At 34.0% G+C, this 22,296-nt stretch overlaps 1 pseudogene; it reads left to right on the top strand.

Moving 5' to 3' along the window:
• The first annotated feature begins 135 nt into the window (after nucleotides 1-135).
• Nucleotides 136-1,234, top strand: LOC143655344 (olfactory receptor 4K14-like; annotated as a pseudogene).
• Nucleotides 1,235-22,296: the final 21,062 nt, after the last annotated feature.

Raw genomic sequence — 22,296 nt, 5'->3', positions numbered from 1 at the left:
CTATTATCCTTTCCTCACTTTTTCTCCTGAGAGAACTCCCTTAATAAGTCTTTTGTATAATAACACTCACCCTGAATCTGTTTCCTGGCTGGCGATTTTAGGCATTCAAACATCCTTTTGAACATAAAACTGTCCATGTTTGGCTCAGATTTGACTTCTAACTGTACTTTTGACTTTCATATAGATAATAGAATTCTTAAGTAAGCAGCAGAAAATTTTAAGTATATATCCTACCCTAACCCATTAAATGACAATCTACATTTCTCTCTAGGTTACATTAGAACAATCTCTGAAACAAATGGATAAAGAAATCAATCTTCCATATCAGAATTTGTGCTTCTGGGACTTTGTCACTCATGGAATATGCAGGTTTTACTCTTATTGATATTTCTGATGCTTTACATAACCATCATATTTGGAAATATTGTCATTATGATCTTAATTATCACTGACATCCATCTTCGTTCCCCCATGTACTTCTTCTTGGCTAACCTGTCTGTGGTAGACTTGTTGCTTTCCTCAATTACCACACCTAAGATGATCACAGACTTTCTTAGGGACATCAAGACCATTTCTTTTGGAGGCTGCATGTGTCAGATCCTCTTTGTCCATTTAGCTGGAGGAAGTGAGATTGTGCTATTGGTGATGATGTCCTATGACTGGTATGTGGCCATCTGCAAGCCTCTGCACTACTTCACCATTATGAGCTTGCAGAAATGTATTGGGTTGGTCGTGGCTACCTGGACAATTGGCTTCGTGCATGCCATGAGTCAAATGGTTATGATTGTGCAACTACCTTTCTGTGGCCCTAGGGAAATAGATAGCTTCTTCTGTGATATACCACTGGTGATTAAGCTTGCATGCATGGAATCTTATGTTTTGGGTATATTAATGAATGCTGATACTGGAGTCATTGCTATGACCTCCTTTATTTTGTTACTGAGCTCGTACACATATATTCTCCTAACTGTCTGGCAAAGCTCAAAAACTGGTGCATCAAAGGCACTCTCCCTTGCTCCACCCATATCATGGTGGTGATTCTTTTCTTTGGCCCTAGCATCTTCATTTATGTGTGGCCATTCAGCATTATTTGGGTGGACAAATTTCTTGCTGTGTTTTACTCTGTTCTCACACCTCTTTTAAATCCATCTGTTTATACCCTGAGGAATAAAGAGATAAAAAATGCTATGAAGAGATTTAGAACTACTACATGGATTTCAAGGGAAATCATTAATGCTCACAGACCTAATGTGAGAACTTTAATTTCATAGTACAATGACCTTATGATATTGGTTGAACCATCTAGGCATTTAGCTTGTATCTGTGTGTCATGCCCATCTCCATATGTAGGAAAAGGCTTAATATAATTCAGGGCATTGCACAATTATTAATCAATCAGTGCATTGCCATGAAATATTCCTCTTAAATCCCAACACTAATGATCCTTCTTTATGGATCATTATAAAGTTTATGGAACTATAAAGCCAATCTTCCTATACATTTAACTATGTTCAATGAAAATCTGGAAATTCTTTCAGCAAAGCCATATCTCTCTTTGAAAAGCACGTATATCATTCTCTTGAATCTTTTCCTAATTCCATTTGGAATCAAAAGTGTTTCCATTACATTAGCCATTCCTCTCCAAACTTTCATTCAACTTTCTTTTCCTTAATGGGCAACTAAATTATTACTTTTTTCTTAACTTAACTTCCCACCCAAACAGTAATGTGAAACTCAGGAAAGAAAAAGATGAAGAAATGAAAACAGTAAATACTATAGGCAATAATAGTAGTGGCTGCTTTGTGTTTGATTTGCACTGACTCAATAGGAGAAAAAATACTTAAATTCTAAAGGTATTTCATTATTCAGTCTCAGTCTGCTTTAAATTTTCATTAACCGTTTGTATAAAATACAATCGCCCTGATGAAGGAATCATGCCTATCATGGTCAATTCTTGAAATCATACTATGTAGTACAGAGATTAACATATAATATACCCTCAATGAATATATCTTAGTGAATCAATCCAATTATCCCATCTACATTCTTATGTCAATTTTTATCGATTATAGTGTATAATATGGACTTTTGGTACACTAAAAATGTTCTTAGAAGTTTTGAATTGTAAAAAAAGTTTATTGTCTTTCTTTCAGATTATAGATTAAGTGGATGGAAATTCAATTTAAAACATTAAAAATAAACTATTATAATACAACAAGTGCATGTGCAGTTTTTATTTCTCTTAATTTGGGAATATAAACAAAATGGCAGAATAAAAATAATGCAGTTATCATCTGGGCTGGTTTGAAAGTATCATGTACTCTAGAAAAGCAATGTTTTAATCTTGATCCAGCATTGTGGAAGTAGCCGTTTCTTTTACTCTTAATTCCTATTGTAGGGCAGGAGCTTTTGGTTAGATATATCTCCACTGAGATGTGGCACCCCAATTGCGGGTGTGCTCTCTTGATTAGATAGAGATATGACTGCACTCATTCAAGGTGGTCCTCTAATAATTTACTGAAATCCTTTAAAAGAGGAAACATTTTGGAGATAGATCAGAGCCAACAGAGATGCTTGGAAAACCATTGCTTGAGAGCTGATGCAGATGCTGGGTAATAGTTACTTCAGAGATATCGATACTTGGAGATGCTTGGAGTGCCCATATAGACAGAAGATGCTTAGACATGGGCAGTGTCCAGCAGATAGTGTCATGTGCCTTCTCACAAGCTACTGAGGAAGCCAGAACACGGAGTTGTGTCCCAGAGGAACAGAGTGAAGGCCCATAGATGCTTATAAAGGAAACTACTGGCATCAGAAACTGAAAGCAGCAAGACTGGAACAAGGACCAGCAGATAACAAAGCCATGTGCTTTCCCAGCTGACAGAAGCATTCCTACCTCATCAACCTTTCTTGAGCGAAGGTAACCTCTTGTTGGTGCCTTAATCTGGATATTTTCACTTCACTAGAACCGTAAACTTGTAAGTTATTAAACTTCATTTTTAAAAATCATTTCTTTCTGGTATATTGCACTCCAACAGCTTAGCAAACTAATATATCATCCTTGATTGCCTAGTTTATTACCATTGTTTTATGTATTATTAAATGTTTCTCTTGTTACTCCAAATTTGAATTAGAAAGCGAAATACAAATGTGTGAATTAAATTCCATAAAGGAAACATAAACTTGTTTTTTGTTTTTGTTTTGTTTTGTTTTGCACAGATAGGATTCAGAGATCAATCTGTTTTCCAGGATTATGCACGTATTAAAAGACAGTGTATAATGCAAAAGAAAACGTATTTCCTACAAAGTAAGTGAAATAGTAGATCATGCCAAGAATAAAATACCAGAATATCTCCATTAACATAACTAAATATGGAAATTAAATATTGGAATTGAATAGTTTGCAATCTAGTTTGATCATGTACTTTAAATTGGTAATGGAACACCTCTTTAGCATGCACTTACATAGTGGATGTGTTTAAAGACTGATAGCAAACTATTTGACTGTATGTAGATTAAACTACAGCTTCTACTCCTTGTGTTATGCATAGTTACATACTGCATTTGTCCTCATTCTATGATTCAAGTACCTTTCTCAAATCGGGGCTGTTGGATACTTTTTACCTCTGTATGTCATTATATGACCAACCTGAATGAATGTATTATTTGTATGAATTTACTGGATACTCCAAAACTAGTAGAGCATAAAAATTAAAGAACCAGGTTATATTACCTTATAATTAGTCCTGCCATCAAAATATCCTAGCAGTACATGCTCTCAACTCAAACATTTTAGTGCCCTTCTTTCATAATTTCCAAGGTTAACATTTACATATTCGTCAGGCTGATTCTCCTAAAGTCCTACTGGATTCTACTGGAATCATCTCCACATATATTACTGGTAGTTGTGCACATTCCTTAGATGAAACCTCAAATAGCAGATAATTTTAATTTCTAATTTAATGGAAATATCATCTAATCTGGTGGAAATATCCTTTCTAAGGAAACAAGTGTGGCTCAAAGTTGTGAGGATGAGAAGCAAATATTTTGTGAGTAGGTTTTGCAGTATAGTTGTGAAAGGACAACCAGTTTTGGTTGTTTATGTTGGTCCAAAATCCAGGGAATGAAGATCTCGTCTCCCAAGGGAGATATAAAGTAGTCTTTGGCATTCCATTCATAATTATATTATGCCAGCTATTTGTAAGTGATCAGGTATATGATAAGATCATTGCATTCCATAGCCTTAAACTATTTGCTGCATTTATTTTTCTGTAAAACAAGTTATTTTATCAGAATCAGTATTTGGCATAGCCATGTTGTGAAGAAGGCCTTCCATAAATCCATGAATGGTGGTATAGCTGAAGTTTTATGTTTTGGAAGAAAATGTGTATCTGGAATAAATGTTTACTCCACTAAGGACCAATTTCTACTTCCTCCATGATGGAAATGCCCCAATATAATCCACCTGACACTAGATTACTGACCAATCAGCATGGAAAAATATGTCATGTCAGGGTCTTAACATTACTGGACTTTTTCAGTACTGATTGCCACATCAGTATTGTGTGAAAGTTCCAGTTGTTTACTGTATTAGTTTGTTAAGCTGTCAGAAAGCAATATACCATAAATGGAATGACTTTTAAAAAGGGAATTTAATAAGTTGCAAGTTTACAGTTCTAAGACCATAAATATGTCCTAACTACGGCATCCAGAAACAGATACCCTGGCTCAAAGATGGGTGATCTGGGAAGACATGTGACTGACATCTGCTGGTCCTTGATCCCAGTACATTGCTTCCTGCTTCTGATGCCAGTGGTTTCCTCTTTATGCATCTGTGGGCCTTCACTTAGCTGGTCGACATGAAAACTATGAATTTCATCTCTTAGATTACCAACTGCTGGTACTGGAGATTTCCTCTCTTAAGGTTTTGGTTATTTCCATGAGTATTTACTTAACATGCAGGCTATTTCTGTCTAAATCTCCAAACATCTACATCAGCTATCTGTTGGCTCAGCTTTTCCAAAATGATTCCTCTTTTAAAGGATTCGAGTAACCTATCAAGACCCACCTTGGATAGGTGAAGTCTCATCTCATCTAATTAAAAGGTTGCACCCACAATCTATCATGCCACATCTCTGTGATATAATTTAATCAAAAGTTTCCACCTTACTATATTGAATCAAGATTAAAAGAAATGACTATCCCCACAAGAAAGAATCAGGATTAGAACATGGCTTTTCAGAGGTCCATAATATTTCTAAACTGGCACATTTACTAACACATAACCTCTACTTCTGGTCATTTTGTAAGAGACCCACTGAGGAACTACTGTGGCAGCTACAAAAGCATTGGAAACTGGATTTTCACAACTGTGCCCTCTTAAGAAAGCCACAGAATCTTTCCCAGTTATTTTTTATCACCAGTGTGCCAGTTCTATATAAAATGTTCCATGTACTCTGACCAGATAACCAAGCCATTAATAATTGTCTATGAAACACATCCATGTTTCTAACCAAAGTGGAGTCCAAATGCATTCCTTGAATTTTCCTCAGCACTGTTCTTCAGGGCTATTCTTAATTGGGCAGGTGAAACTGCGACTTGAACTTCTAGTAGGTGTCAACATATCACGTGAAACCACTTGCATAACTTGACTTTTGGTATGACAGTGTGAGGAGTTCTACTGACCCACTTCCCTGTGAAACTGCTGAAAACTATAAAAAACAAAGAAACAAATATTTAAAGAATGTGAAATTGGCCCTGAAGTTGAACAGCAAAAGAAGAAATCCAAACCTATTTAGATTTAGTAAGAAAGGTGAGAGGCTGTGAAATTTAAATTAAGGCAGTTTTCTCCTCTCTCCCCCAGCTCAGTAAGGCAGAAACTCCACTCCTGACCATTGAGGCCAAGAACATGGGGTTGTTTCTCTGATCAGCTTCCAGTCAGAGTGCTTTCTTGCTGGAGGAGCAATGTGTCCCATTTTCCGATCTGTCTCCAGCTACCTGCTGCTGAAGCTAAGTCACTGCAAATGTGGATGACAGGTGGGGGCTCCTTTTTGCCATACAACCGCCACTCTCCAAACAGAGGTGTTAGCTTCAACATGGAAGGCTAAGAGGCCCGGGATTCTGATCACCTTGCTCCCTGCTCTGAGATGGTGTTTCTATACCAGCTGGAACAAGCTGAGCCCACATCTGGACACCTCTTCCTCCCACCACTGAATGCTCAGATCCTACATGGGAATTTCTCCCCATTTCCAACTCCAAAACACTGGAGCAGAGATGATGTTAACAGGAGAAGCAGGCCTTTAAATAGAGAGCTCATAAAAGCTACCCAAAGGAAAGGACTTCATTTAAAACAGCATTTGGAGAAAGTGAAGCCTAAGTGTACTCTCAAAAACAGTGGAGTTTTTGGTGAAAGGCAATGGAAATGAGGTTCACTATACAGGCTAAGTATAGGCTGGCTAACTTGTGGGATAGAACCTGGGAGCAAGACAGCTGGGAGCAGATCTCTTGCAGTAAAACAAATATATAACTCTCACCCCAAAAACTATTCCATCATCAGATCCATCATTTGTAAGCCTTGCTATGAGTTTCTAAAAAGGTGTCCTGAATTTCCTTAGATTACATGAATATGTAATATAGTTGTCATCCAAACCCCATCATGTTGGCATCCTTGCTATCCTGCCATCACACTGATGATCATGATATTTCCCTATATTCATTCAAATATTAATTATTTGAATAATTCCTCTAACAGCATTTTAAATATTTCTCTGTAATGTCATCCCTTTATTTTCAGCTTGTATATTTCTTGTTTGAAAAGTGGTGCTTGTAGGTGATTATATTTTGGGCTAAAATCTAATATAAAATATTGGTTGTATATGTATATAAAGGGCATATAATACAGTGTATGTATATAAAGGGCATATATAATAATGAATACTGTTGCATAAATAGAAATATTTTATATATGCACATAGATATGTAAATTCATGCACATAGAAAATCTTATTTGTGTATATATATATACCAATATATGTTACATTTTATATATATGTAATGTACATATATATGTTCTTTAGAAAGAGAGATATTAAGTTAAAGATATGATGCCCTTTTACCCTCAAATAATTCTATGTTTTCTAAAAGAGTGCCATTTGCAAAATCAGGAATTATTATCAATAGAAGATGAAATCTAATCTATCTATTTTATTAAAATTTTTACCAACTGTTAGAATAATGTCTTTTTTGAAAAAGACAAAAAACAAACTGGTCCAAAATCCAACCCAGAATCTCAATTTGCATTTCATCGCCATTTTTCTTTATTGTACTATAAACTGTATTTGACTTGCATGACTTTGATATCTTCTCAGAGTGCAGGCCATGGAAGTTGTAGAATCTGTCAATTTTCAACTTAGTTTTGTTCTGTGTTTCCTCATAATTAGAGTCAAGCTATTCATTTGGTGCAGTAATACCATCAGAATGATGTTATGTCCTTATGAGTCCTTAATGTCAGGAGGTAGATGAGGATTTGACCCATCGCTGGTAGTACTAAGTTTGATAATTTCATTGAGGCAGTGTCTGCCAGATTCTTCCCTCAAAAGTTACATTTTTCCCATTATAATTCTTAAGTGTTTTACAGGGAGGTAATTTGAGACTATGTAAATAATTGTGTTTCTCATTAAAATGTTATCCACCAGTTTTAGCATCCATTGATGACACTTGCCTGAATCAATTATTATAATGATGTGCTCCTAATGGTTATTTTCTCATTCCATCCTTTCTTCTGTATTTTTCAGGTATAATGCAAAAAGTAAGAGTTTTACTTTCTCAACTATATAGTCACTCATATATTGATTTATGTCTCTATGGACTGATTTCCATTTTTTTTCATTTCAAATCTATTACCATATGTTTCAAAATGCTCAAAATCTCCCACATGCCACATGTTGTTAGTGGATTTCACCTCATGTTTTCTCTGTCTGACAAGCCTCCAACATTCTTTGAGGACAACCTTACTTTATGGCACAAAATGATGTTCCAGACCATCAAGGACACTCCAGTCTCAGCCCTGGAATAAGTCTTCAATGAACTGTGGACACTTATGTTGATAATGTTCGTTGACACCAAGATTTTTTTGTGGGGGGTTGCATGGTCCAGTGATCAAGTCCAGCTCTCCCACATGAAGGTGAGCATTCTGCCACTGAGCCATCCATGCACCTGACAGCAACATTTTGGAACTAGTTTTTCTCATTACTACTGTCGTGACATTGCTTCTAGATCCCTTAATAGAGGCAGATAAGAAGAAAAGTTTTTATATGTATAAATATAAATTTATATTTATACATATAATTGCATAAATTAATGTCTAGAAATTTATAAATATATAAGCTATTTAATAAATATTTCATGTGATAAATATACAACCAGTCATTCATGCTGTTATCTTTAAGTCAAGTTGTTATCTTCAACTCCCAAAACACTTTTACTGTAGTCTTCCCTTTCCATTCCCTCAACTCACTTTTCCAACATTAGGAAACTTGGCACCCTTTCTTGACATATTTTTCTTGTTTACTCAGTTCTAAATTACACTTGATTACATTCAGGTTTGTAAACCATACTGCTCTAAAACAAACTAACTAGAATTCAAAATTTTATATTACAAATATTTTTCTTTATTCTTATTGTATATATCAAAGTCCTGTGATCAAAAGTTACCTGACCTTTCATTATATTTATGTCATCTAATTGAAATACTTTATATTTGTGCTCATCATTTTTTATATAATGGTATTCCCCTCCTCCTTTGTTGGATATGTATTGAATATATGTATATGAGGGATTTATAATCATTTCAAAATTCAAAACTTTACACAAAGAAATATCCATAGCGGTAACATTCCCACCCATCCTTTCAAACTCCTTTCCAGTCCCATTCTTTCCAAACACCATTTATATATAGCCAATCTCATTATTTTGTGGTTTGTTTTCTATGTTTCATTCTGTAAATGCTTTTGCTTTCTTTTTTCTTATTTTAAGTTACAATAGTAGCTTACAATAGGTATTCCTTTGCTCTTTTTTCATAACAATATATCAAAGGAGTATCAGCTCACATGACCTCTGTATCAAGTGATAGAGATTTTCCCCATTCTTTATTATTGCAGCAGGTCCACAATGCTAAAATATGCATAATGTGAAAGGAGTAAAAAGAAAGAACACAATTAAAATGCCCTTTAAAGCTTTACCACATAACGCTCAAAAGCTTATCTCTACCTGTAACTAATATTTTCTTCTCATATCAGTCAGAATCACCATTACCGTCAGCAGGATATTTTCGTACATTTTAATCAAGTTTCTCAGATCACTCACTTTCTTCTCATTTCTGTTGCATAGCTGCATTGGGTCTCAATGTAGGAGCTCATTTCCTGATGGTGTCTGCCAACTTATCAGGAAATAGAAGTCATTCCTTTTATTTTTTAGACAAATGCATAATAACATTTTATATAAATTAAGGGATGAAGTTTTATTCTTTACTTAAAAATAGAAACACTAAAAAAACTGCTTGGTTTCTCCATTCTTCTCTTTGTACAATGGATAAAGACAGCTTGAAACACATTTGAATCCCATAGACTGGACATGATCACATCTTCCCATTCCTGTGCCATAAGGAGGGGGAATATTTCTGTTTTTTATATCTGAAGTAATGATCAGTGATCACATAGGTGGAGATCTCTATCACTTGTGGCTCTTTCAAAGTTATGAACACTTTCTTAATGTGTTTTAATCCTCACAGAGTGTTCCCTGTCTCACCAACAACAAGTAAAATAAAAGATTAATTTCCCAAATAACCTTGCCATCAAAAGTGGCATAAATAAGACCTAACTTCACACATCAAATATGCTATTGTGGGAATATATTTGAATATAAATCGCATATGCAATAAGACTGAGCATGTAAATTCATTGTTATTGCACCAGGAGCAGCAAAGGCTTCATATTGTAAAGTTAACAATGCCAGTGGCATTATTATAGTCCAATGAGAATGCATGTAAGATAGGCAATAAGAGCACGTGTCCAAAAAGAGTTTTACAATGTAGGTTTGGTCCTTGTTCCTTCATACAATGTAAATCCTCATTATCTACTACATCCAACAATTCCATTAGGATTCCAAAGAACCCCAGAAATCCCTCCTGGTAAATGCAGTAGAGTAGATTATAGGGTGTGTAACTAAAACATCTGATGCTCAGATCACCCAATTACATTTTCCCTCTCTCCTTTTGGGTCTCATCAGGGGTTATATTCACTAGTATAAGTACTATAATGTCACAAACAAGAATAATATTTATGGCATACAATGAATTATAAAAGACCTAACTGGTGATTTTATACTTCTATTATCTGCTACCATTATTAGAACTCTATAGACTACTTTTTGTGGATAAAAGGTCACATTTGTGGTGGTGTGCTTGTGTGTTATTGTCACTCTAATGTTTTGTAGACATTTGTCCAAGTAAAGGAAAAAGAGTCAAATAACAAGGTTTCTTGCATCCTAATATTCTTGGAAAATTTTACAGGGTGCCATGAAAGTCACTTGTTCTTTATTTTTTCTTTAAAATATTTTATGATAGGAATTACAACTATGTATTTAACTTGATTACATATGATGGTCTTGGAGCCAAAATATAGAATAGAGGACAAAGTATATTGTCTTCTCTAACAGAAAAATAAGAGATCTAGGTTGTGGCTGTTCATTCCCTGTAACATTAAATAAATTTATGAACCATTCTAAGCCTCACTGCCTCATCCTAAGATGGTTAAAACAGCAATGATAATAATGATAATATACTTTTAATATCAATTCTCTATAAGGGCTAATGAGGTAATGTATATTAAAAATTTAACTCAACATCTAGTATATAAAAACTCTCTATAGATTTAATAATTTTTATCAATAGATTTTAAGCTTATGGCAAGCTAGGAGTGTGATTTTATATTTGAATCTACTATGATTAGCCTAGAATCTGACATATAGTGGATACTAAAAAAATTGCATGCTTCAGGATATATGAAATCAACTGATGAGCATGTGAATAAAAATAATAACTGCATGGAACATCACAGAAGTGATTTAGCATTTAATGGCAATATTATTATTAAACTCCAAATTCACACATGACTTTCCTCTTAAAATCCCATCTCTGCTTCCTCATATCCCTTCTGAGGTCTTGTCTGTCTCTCTATAGCACTGCCTGTATATTCCCCATTCCCAATATGACCCACCATGATAAGCTACTTTTGAATACCTTGTGATATAAGAGACATTTATCACATCAGAAGTTACTATTAAAGGCCCTCTTCAACATCACCTTTTATCTTCATATACCTCTTTATTTACCTTAATTCCATTCTTGTATAGCCGATAACTAAAAATATAGTGGTTCCACAACCAATAAATTACGAGAGAAGAAAGCAAGCCACCGGCTCTAAAAACCTCTTCAATAACCCTAGCCAATCTAACCTCATGTGTATTATCCAAATTCTCATTGGTATTAACAAACCAAACTGCCACAAAATACCTTGTAGCCTTGAAGCATCAGTCCTGCAGCTGATAGAATTCCCATTAGAATCACCTATTAAGGATTCTCAACATTTCCCATTACTAATTGCACCCTACCTAACTAACAGACACTATGTTAGGAAGTTCCTGAATTGGATTTTATATAAATTTAGATAAATGTGTGACCTGCTCCTTCTTATGGCACAATGAAATCAGAGGGCTCCTATTCTTTGAGATATTTTCTCACCTGAACTCATTGCCTATCACTGCTTCTGAAACTGGTAAGGAAAAGATACATTTGGAATATAATAAAACCAATGTATTTTCCTGTTATATAATATACAAAACAGTGGTATATAAATATGTTATAGTCCATCATGAAAAGTCACATCTCAAGCTTAATATACTATGTCAGAAATTAATAGCAGAAAATCAATAAATAATTACATGTATGATTATGAGGAGAAAATTTTGACTTTTTCTTTTATGTCAGGTTTTGTGCTTGGTGCTAAGAAAGCAATGATGAATAAATTTTAAAAAATCACAGTCTTTGAAGAAAGACAAAATATTTACAAATAAGTACATTAAAACACTATGGAGAACCAAGGAGAGAAGAATTAGCTGTGAATTACTTTGTTAGGAAAGTCTCCTGTTATGTTATTTAGGCTTAGAAAGTGAATAACAGGAATATTAAAAGCCAGAGAATTATTCATTGATTTGAGTGTATGCATTTCTTCTTAACAGGGAGATAATCTCCCAAAACCATCTTTTCCACTTTGTAAGGAGAATTGGGTTTCTGCTAAATTCAAAGCACAAAAAATAATTCCAACACTCAATAACCCATGCTAATTTCAGCAAATTTAAGCATCTTTATTTCCAAATAAGAATGTATATTTACTTTTTTCCTTATGTTGAGTAGACGCCAACAAGAGCTAGAAGAGAAATTTTAAGTGTCAGAATTGCTCATGTAAGAACTGTTGATAACAGCCTGGATAGAATAAAAAAGGGCTAGAAAAACAAGTCTGTGCTAGACAAATAATAGAATAATAAAAATAATAATACAGAATATCTTAAACTTATTTAAAACTGCATAAACCTCAGAAATATGATCATTTGGGTTCATGTTTACTCCAATGGCTCTACCTGTAATTTCCTGCGCTTCTTTGTACAAGGCTTTCCTTTATTGTCTGATCTGATTCATAGCTCTATAAGAGGTTTCTGTCCAATTTGGAGGAGCACCATCTCAATGTACGCTCTCTTTCACTGTAAATTGTTTTGTACAAAAAATAACAGAAATGGAGTCTTAGAGAGTCTGGCTAGGTCAAGCCAGGGAATGTCTGGATTTGGTCATTTATCCAAAGGACTGAGGGAAAAATAGGAAAAAGGGAGTAAAACCTGAATTACTCGTTTGGGGTAGTAGGAAGGGGGAATCCTAGTGAAGAAATCAATTAAGGAGTCTTAAAGCCTGGCAATGAAATTAAGATATAAAATCATAGTTCCTTCATGCTATTTTTTATTTTGCTAGTGTTATTTTTAATCTAGTATAGAACCTAGTCATCAGGGCTTAAGCAGTTAAGGGTTATCTGACTTTACAATAATCCAGTAGTATAGTCAGTGTCCTTGCTTCAAAAATTTAGAAAAGCCATTTAATCAGGAAAGTTCCTTCTTTAACAAGTAATATATACAACTGCTAACCTCACTGTTATGAAAACCTTTAGTTTCTGTCACACCAGAGTTTTCAAAGGATTAAAACACATTCAAAGGCAAATGAGCAGAAGAGAGACAATGATGCTTAGTCATAACTAATCTGAGCAGAAAGAAGTGCATTCAGAGCCATTGAGTGGCACCAAATTCAGAAACCAGGAAAACACCAGAATACTAATAAGACAAATGAAATCTTAATACAAGGTAAACAAACTAGTCATCCACAGGCTCCAAAGGAGAGGGCACCACTGTGCCCAGCAATTAAAATAACTGGGAGGGGGTTAGACAGGTTCCAGGAGAAGGGAGTCAGCAACATAAAGTAAGGGAAGAACAGAGAGCCAGATAAAGAAATCCTAGAACCTGAAACAAATGCTTTCCCTAGAGAAGATTTGCAAAACATTTTTTCTGAAGATTCACAAATGCCAGCAGGCAAGATAAAGTGAATTTGTTCCTATGGTGTGAAAAATATGGGAAAAGTGAGAGGAAATATTCTAATTCAATTAATGTGTTCTTTCTACTTCAAAGTATTTCAGAAAATATACAGATGTATAAAAGCTTCCAAGTTCATGGATGAAAATATAAATCATTTGATATGATGAAACAAAAACTATTTAACTTCTTTTATGCAAAAGTGCTCTTGGCAATGGTTTTACGATGGTACTCTGGTACAACAAAATACAGAACAATGTTAAATGTCTCACAGTTAAAGCAACTAATGGTGCAGTTAGTCATAGCAAAGGGTAAAATATAGTACAGATTAGAATACAATTTTTGAGTAAGAGGAAAAGCCTCATGGCATAAATCCATTCTTATGCCCAAGAAAGACCAAAAATTAAATAAATGTACAAGCATTTTTACTTTGGCAGTGGAGAGTTTTACTCAAAGAGCAACACAATACTGAAAAACAACTGAATGTACTAGTGTGATAACAGGGAAGAGTTTCAATTACCACTGTAAAAAAATAAATGAATATTTTCATATTAATTATAATAAAATTGTATTATCAAATCTTTCATTATTTGACATATATAAGTTCAAAAATATTCAGAATCATTGAACTGATCTGATGCAAAGGTTTTCAAGACAATGTTAAATTAAGTGTTAACCCTAGGATTGTGAGAATTAACTTTGGGTACCAACATCCTTAGTTTAAATCCCAAACTGCTACCTATATGGACTTCAGCAAATTTATAATATGAATGATCTAAGTTTGTTGTTTGCCAGCTATATATTAGATGCTGTGCCTTCACTTATTATTTCGATTTAAACTCCTCAACCTCTCCAACACTTAAACTGGATGTGAATAAAATAATAGCATTGAGAATGTGACATAACTGCACATAAGAAAGAATAATATGAAAATTAACAGAGAAGCACACTCTGATGGGAAGAAAACCCTATGACTGGCTGCCATCTTATGGTCATAACTTAACCCTTCAGACTGATGGCCTTGAATGACACTAGCATGACTTTCTAACATTCCCTTTGTTCTTCTTTTTTCTCATGTAATAACCCTTCAATAGTCCTTGGATTGAGGCCAGTTACAGCTCTTGTGAACATGAATAAAAAGAGGAAAACATTATAGAATTATTTCACATATACAATAAATAATTTACTCTTCCTCTTCCACTTGTTAACATCTGCTCTCTATAGTAAGAAAGATGTATTTCACCAGTTCAAGGACATGTGTAGATACATTTTTGTTGTTTTCCAATTATCTATGATACATCTATAAAAGTTGGCTTTGTTCTCATAACAAAGAAAATATGACAAGGCTATTTGCAGAAACCATCTCTGCAAACAATAAATTCATCAATTGGAATTATATTTGTATACTCCCCTGTGAGTATCAACTCTCAGATTTTACATAAGGCCTTCACAGATGTCTCCAGTCTAATTAACCTCTCCATTCTGTTTATCACACCATCATCATCTTGTATAATCATAGAATGTATTATAGAGTACCTTGATTTAAGCTCTTGAGTTAGTGTTGGGCTCCCCACCAAAGGTTAAAATACATCAGGGCAAGAAATTATGTCCAGTATGAACTTTGGTGCCTCGCATTTCATAACATAAAAACTTATTTATTATGAATATGTAAAGTAAATTTTTGGAAATAAGTACATTTTCCCCAAAATTTATATAATCTATTGAAGACATTATAGGAAACCTTTAGAATTCAGTAAAAAATTGGAAGTAATGATATATGAGTATCAAAGAATTTACTTTTTTTTTTCAAAAATGTGCTTTTATTCTTTATCCATAAGCATGGTCAGTTTTCTACTTAGATAATTTTTCATTTTCTTTCTGTTATTTCCCTACTTTTCTTTCCCATACCATTCCTTTTCCTTTATAATACGTTCAGCCACCCCACAAATCAATGTGAACAGCCTGATATAGAGTATTTTTATTATCATGCAAGCACAGGAAATGCAATAACACCATGCATATATGTTAGAAACCATTTTTCTCACAACATTATATCATGGATGTTCTTCAAGGTCAATAGATTATTTTCTGATTTACTTTTAAAAATGCTATACAAAATCCCACGTTACAAATGTAGCAAACTGTGTTCTACTACTCTCTTAGAGATGAGCACTTACCTTTGCTCCCCCCAATCCTTTATAGCCCCCAAACAGGGTGAAAGCAGTGTTTGCAGACATATACTTATACATGCTGTTCTTTTCATACTGTTATATTCACATGCCCATGTAATAAACTACCAGTAAGTAGTCATTTCTAGAGAGCAGGTGTTTTTCATTTTAATGGCTAGTAACAAACCTATTTCAAAAGTAAAATTAGTTATAGTATGAGTACTCATTTCATCATACCACATCAGTAATGAGTGTTAACTCTTTTTCAATATTTTGCTTTCAGATGGGTGAGAAACATTATATCCTGGTTATTTCATTTTGCATTTTTTTATAAATGAGATTATACATTCCTCCCCCTTGGTTTATCTGTTATTTAAAATTCCTGTTCTGTGAAATAACTATTCATTTATACATATATATATATATATATATATATATATATATATATTTTAATTTTGGGTGGCTCCTTAAAAAAGAAACAGTTAAGAAGATTCATTGATATTGTGAATTTTAATGCTTAACATTATATATATAATATATATAAATTATATATTATATATAGTATATATCAAAATATATATATTACATATATAAGTAAAATATATAATATATATATTTATATATATATTTATATATATAATAAAATATATATCAAATATGTATATTACATATATATAAATATTTTTTTTATATATGGGGGGACATGGGCAGGCTCTGGGAATTGAACCCTGGTTTCCAGCATGGCAGGCAAGAATTTTACCACTGAGCCACCACTGCACTGCCCTTTCCATATATTTTGAAATGTCTTGTACTTTGTACTCTCAAGTTATGCCATTTTTTTGTTATAATATTATTTAGACTTTTTAAAAATACTTTGTCAGATATGTCCATATTTTCTGAATTTCCTAACTTCTTTTAAGCAATTTCCTAATACCTACAACTTTTTTCTAAATTTACTTTTTAACTGATAATATTTACTTTTTAATTTTTACCTGTACTACCTGGAATTTGTATTTTTAACACAGAATGAATTTGGAACAACCTTTTTATCATTCATGTAAACAGTTCCTGTGTCATCCTTGAGCTTTGGTTGTGATTAGTAAGACAAATGCAGCAGAAAATACCTTCAAAGAAGGAATATAATTCAACAAAAAGAATCACAGTGTGAAGTGCCCAAAGTCTCCTGGATCAAATTAAGCCATAACCTTAGAATTTTACAAACAGACACCTCAGGCCAAAGCTTTTGGATCTGTGTGTGGAGTACCTCTTGGTACTCTGAGAAGGCTATGATTTCTGTCCAAGACCATGCTTTCTCCTAGTCCTATCAATTCCTGGATTCTCTCTCATATACTCTGAAACTGGTAAACAAAAGATCATATATATGAAACAATAGAGAGAATAATCTTCCATGTCATAAGAATTCATTAAAGATACAGGGCATATTTATGGAAACACAACCAATATAAAAAGAAATAGAATAACTAAGACAAGTCAAAAAGATAAGGCTATGATTTTCAAGCATAGGTGATTTTGCCTGCCAGGGGATATTTGGCAATATGTAGACATTTTTGGTTGACATGATTGAAGAAGTGCTAATATCATGTAATAGGTAGGAGCCAGATTCTTCTTAATCTCCCACCAGATACAGAGCAGCCTTCTGCAATAAATAACTAGCCAGCCCAAAGTGTCATTAGTGATGAGAAGCCCTGGAATAAATTCAGTCGAATAGAGTGAGTCATAAAGAGTTGGGTATGCAGAGATATTCTACATGGAATAGAAATTAAAATAAGCCATAATTGTATTGACCACAGGATTATCAGGGAACAAACAACTTGTACAATTTTCCAAAATGGCTTATGAAATGCACTTTAACCGATTTTGGTCACAGCAGATACTTTTTTTTTTGTAATGCATGTACTAGTTTACTGGACTAATAATTCCCTCTTCAGAAGGGAAGCTGCATTGCTCCACAGTCATAGTGGGAGTATTGGAGCCTCTAGGGCTACCAGTCATGGGGAGAAGGTTTGAACAGCAGCAGTAAGTAGGTTGAATTAAGTGACTTTGGGGCATATGCAGAGAAATAATTCATTTACCAGCTCTTCTCCAGAGACTTGGTCTGATTATTTACTTCTTTCTAAAAAGTTAGTACAAAGCTTAGCAATTTAAAACATTTAGTATTACTTCTCATTTCTGTAAAAAGTTGATTAGGTTCAGATAGGTGATTTATTTGGGCCTATATGGCAGTGGCAGGCACATGATAGGTTGAAGGCTAGAGTCATCCTAGGGCTTGACTGAGCTAGATTTCCAAGGCGGCTTACATGGGGGAAATAATATTGTTTGTCTTCTAGGGGTTCAGTCGGGAATGCTGAGCATAGCCTCTATATAGGACCTCTCTAGGTAGGTGGGTATCTTACAGGATGGTGGCTGAGTTCCACAAGGAATGACCCAAGAGTGAATATTCTAAGAAGTCAAGCAGAAGCTTCAGAACTTTTTCTGTCTATAGTTCAAAAGTCAAACAACATTACTTTTGTAACATTCCATGGGTCAAGGGCAAGTAAATAGGTCAATCCAAATTCAAAGACAGGGAATTATGTAAGAGAATGAAAGCAGAGATATATGGTACATTGGATAGTCATATTTGAAGACTTCTACAGATTTGCCTATCCTCATGGATAACTCATCTTCCATTAATGCTTTAATGAGATGTGTTGAATAGTGAGAATGACTGTCTGACAATTGTAAGATGGGGGTTCACATCATTCATGCAGGGTACCAGAACTGAAGCTCAGGAAGAAGTGGGAAGAAAATGGAAGATGTATTTAAGAGCATTGGTCCAGAGGCAAGTAAATAGATGTAACAAAATATTATAACTCTTTAATAGTGGAGCTTTGAACAAAAGGCCTAGGACATTATAAATCTTTGTCAAATTTTTGGTAGGTATTCAGGCTAATAAATGAGGTTTTATTTCCTTCCAAATTAGGAAAACTAATTTGCAAGAAGATGATCTCATCAGTGAACACTCCCTATACTGTCTCTGAACTCCAGTAGGCCTTATGAGTGGGAATTTGACATCTATTTTTTGTATTTTCTTATCAATCATTTATTAAGTGAAAGCTGTATTTCCTCTGCTAGGCTGCTGTGCTAATTAGTGTTGGAGTTCATAACCCTCACACACACTCCCTCTCTGATTAAAACAACAGTGTAAAGAATTGTCATAGAATCAACAGTTTGAATAATTCTTTATGACAGGTCTACTTCTGTTTCCTTGAACAATTAGAATTCATGTATTACTATTATTAGAATTTTGTCATGTCAACTTCTCATTCTTCCTATCACTTGTTTAACCTAAAGGTTTGTTTTCTCAGCACACTTCTTTTTCACCCATGTTCATGAAATGCTTTAATCCTTAAAATATTTAGGGGAATTACACTATATGTTAGCCAGGAGTAAAGAAATTTTGAGTACAGATAAAATGCAGAACACTTAACCACAGTAAGAATTTACAGTAGCTAGTGGTTGTAGTCCCTTCATTTTGAAAATAAAAGCAAGATGTTCAATTCCCCTTACTTTCTCAGCCTTTCATGTACTAGAAGATATTAATATCAATAAAAAATATTGACTATTTTTCTAAGTAATCAAAAAAACCTTATATCAAGGAGAGGCTCTGCATGTCCTAAAGCCTGCTGTGATGTTGTAACAGATAAATGCATGTTGCATTCCTTACAACTGCAGAATCTAGATTATTGTGGTGACATAACCTACTTCTTCAAATGCACCACATACATCAATTTCACTTTCCCACAGCCACCCTGCCTATAACCCACCATCTGTGACTCAGGATCCTGGAATTTATCCTTATTTGCCTAAGTCCCAAACAAACCATATCCCTCTACCATCCATCACTGCTCCTCCTGTGTCAGTAAAACTGCCCTCAATATCCCAGAAGCCATCTTCCATGGTAATCTTCTGATGATATTGTTTTCACATTTACTGTTTAATGACTTTCCTGCCTTCAATGCATAAAACCAGCTTTAGCCTATACATACAGAAGGCACGCATGTCAAATATACTAAATAATAATATTGGTCTTATTTGTATACGATTTCTACCTCATAAAGCATATTCATCCCTTATTTCATTTGCTTTTCATGAAATTTTATTTATACACCTGTCACAATCTTTAAGTAATATTTCATTATAAAATACCATATCTAATAATAAGTTTGTTTTTGTGTTTGCAGAAAAGTATATTTAATTTTTGTGGATGAAATAGTGTTGGGTTAATAAGAAACATTTTGAAATTAATCTTCATGAACAAGCCACTCTCAAGTTATTAAGATCCCAAGTTATTATCCCTTTAGCCAAAGCAGTGATTGTTTACAAACATCTGCTGATTCCTATAAGCAAATTATTTGCAAAATTATATGGGTTGCAATGACTTAGAACAAATCTCAGTTAAGGAATATAAAACAAACTCAAGAACTCTGTTTTAATAGTCTTCATTTTGAGATTTCTGCTGATTATTCTCTTATTCTAAAGATATAAATCTGAGAATAAACTTTCTAAGGTAACATGGGAATCCCAGGAAAGTGCATTTTGAATTAGAATTTCTTTACTTGCTACTTACCAATAACTGAACGAATAAAATCTCTTCATTAACCATTTTTCCATTATCTTATACATGTTAATATTATCCATTTATGATGAGTGTATATATTACATATGTTTACAAAATTTTGATATTAGTACCGTGTTTTACAAACTGTCTTTGTCTTTATTTTAGAGATGTGAATATTTTCCAAGTCCTTAAATATTTTTTGCAAGCACCATTTTATCAATTCTGCAATATAATATCACTTCATTCCCTTGTATTTTATGATTGTAAGTCGTAATTGAAGGATACTTACACTTTATTTATTATATATGTAAAGCTGTTGCCATGAAAATATTATAGCACACCCGTAATTATTACCTTCCAATAAATACTGATAAGTGGAAAATTGTTTCTAAAGTTTCTGCACAGTTTAAAATTTTTGAAATATTTAAAGTGTAGAACCATTTTAGACATTAGTGCCCTTTTAGGGGAGGATCAGCACAAATAAATGTCCAAGTGACATTAGCATTAGGAAGTAAAAATGTGCAGTAGGAAATTAAGTTAAAAAATTATTGTATGCATCTAGGATAAAGAAAATGTCACAATCAAGAAGGAAACACTACTTAAGAAAGGAGGTAAATAGTTTTTCACAAAGAAATTTTAGACAAAATATGCCATATAAACTTTATCTGTATCTTATACTTAAATGTTAATTCAAAGTTAAAATTAAATTAGCTAATAAGCAATAAAAACCTGAAATGGGTAAAATAGTAGACTCATTAGATTTGGGGCCTTGAAAGGAACTAGGAATTGGAGTTAATATGTTGTTTTTCTGCTGGAGAAACTGAGGCCCAGAAACAAAGATGAAACTGCCTTACAAGGTAGAGTCAGTTCTCAGTCTCAGTTTTCCATCTTTAGTTCAGTGTTCTTTCCAACCACCATGCTTCTGTTTCTCACATCTTAATTCATAGATTATTTTCTCTTGCCTTTGTGAGCAATTGATCTCCTATTTATTACTTAGGTTGAGTGGTCAGTAATAGGTCACACAAATACACACAAAAACACACTGCAACATTCTCTACATAGGACCACAATGGTCTACCTTTAGGCTGAGTTAAGTAAATACAGTGCTTTCTCCAGCCTTAGGCTTCTAGAATGGGTGCTATCTCTGCTCCCAGGTCAGGGCTGATGGTTTGCATGTTTGTGAATGGGGACCTAGTGAGGAAAATCGTCAATGAATGATTTGGAAAATCTGGTCACCCAATGTATACAGTTTTATTATTTGGAATGGGATGTGGCATAGAAAGAAAACAGGAAGAAAGGCATTAAATATTGCAGATAATACCATTTGTATTTACACATTTCATTCTCATTCTATAATATTTGTTCTTGGTTCAAAAATGATAGGGCTGCTCAGAGACTCTGAACATTCACCCTGCTCTGTAACCATAAGCTGATTTTGCAACTTCTGAGCCTTATAAATGGGTTTCAGCTACAGCTGGTAATGTGGGCGGAACAGTCACCAGAGAAAAAAATGTCCACTGGAGAGTCTTTCCAGAAGTGTCCAAATCAGGACCCCACATATGGGATTGGTGGGAGTTGTGGAGGGAAAAGATAACAATTGGGGCACTCAAAACTTCACTTTACTTACTGTTCCAAATCTGCTGAGTCATAGTCCCTTCAAAACTCTGAGGCTAAATTAGAACTAAAACAGAACTTCCTCACTTATATTGGAAAGACTGTGCTTCTAGATTCACTCAAAATTTGAACATTAAAGAAATTGTGCAAATTCCCATTGATCTCTAAGAGATTCAGACCATAGGATTTCACTTGCCACAAAAACATACCTCC

Source organism: Tamandua tetradactyla, chromosome 14 (assembly GCF_023851605.1).
Source record: "Tamandua tetradactyla isolate mTamTet1 chromosome 14, mTamTet1.pri, whole genome shotgun sequence".
In the NCBI taxonomy this organism is placed as follows: Eukaryota; Metazoa; Chordata; class Mammalia; order Pilosa; family Myrmecophagidae; genus Tamandua; species Tamandua tetradactyla.
This window is presented reverse-complemented; position numbering and strand designations above follow the sequence as displayed.